The sequence below is a fragment of the Macadamia integrifolia genome, chromosome 14, assembly GCF_013358625.1.
Source record: "Macadamia integrifolia cultivar HAES 741 chromosome 14, SCU_Mint_v3, whole genome shotgun sequence".
Taxonomy (NCBI): Eukaryota; Viridiplantae; Streptophyta; class Magnoliopsida; order Proteales; family Proteaceae; genus Macadamia; species Macadamia integrifolia.
This window is the reverse complement of record NC_056570.1, coordinates 28,974,401-28,975,123: the sequence shown is the minus strand read 5'-3', so window position 1 is coordinate 28,975,123 and position 723 is coordinate 28,974,401.

The following is a 723-nucleotide window of genomic DNA, read 5'->3' as shown; positions in this document are numbered from 1 at the left end:
CCTTAGATTGGCTGAGATCGATACCAATCTAATACCGATAAAAAAAATAGATTGCTAAATTTGTGATGATGGATGAGATAAAAAAAATAATAATAATAAATAGACAACATCCTAATGATTGGATGAGACGAAATAAAAAAATAAATAATATTTTTAAGGGTACATCAGCTATGTCAATATCCTTGATGATTGGATAAGACAAAACTTGTAAGTGGTTTGGTTCAAACCATATTTTAAACCAATCAATATGAAACAAGTGTAATAGGTTACAAGTGAAAATGAAGGGTAATTTGGGTATTTAAAAAGAGCAGGGGAGAAAGAGATGTAAAAATCAAGAAGCGGGGGAGTATCAGTAAAAAAGTAAAAGGTAGGGGAGTGATAGTAAATTCCCCGCAAAGTAATTGCTGTGGTTGCAACTCTGATAAAGGAGAGAAAGTCCAGTGTACCTATGTTCTATACTTCTATATAATTGATAAACTAGTATTTGCTAAGTAATAGACTTGCTTGTTATGTATGTATCATGTCTCATTTTGACATTTATTCGATTCTTTTGTATCCCGTTTAGGCCCTATTTTAGATAATTGGACCAACTTTTTGATGTTTTCATATTAAAAAAAAAAAAAATCACTTAGGTTGTCTTTGGTTACCAAGAGAAGAAAATAAAAGAAGGAATTGAGAAGGGGAAGGAATTGAGCTGGTCGCTGAAACAACCCATCAATGTAA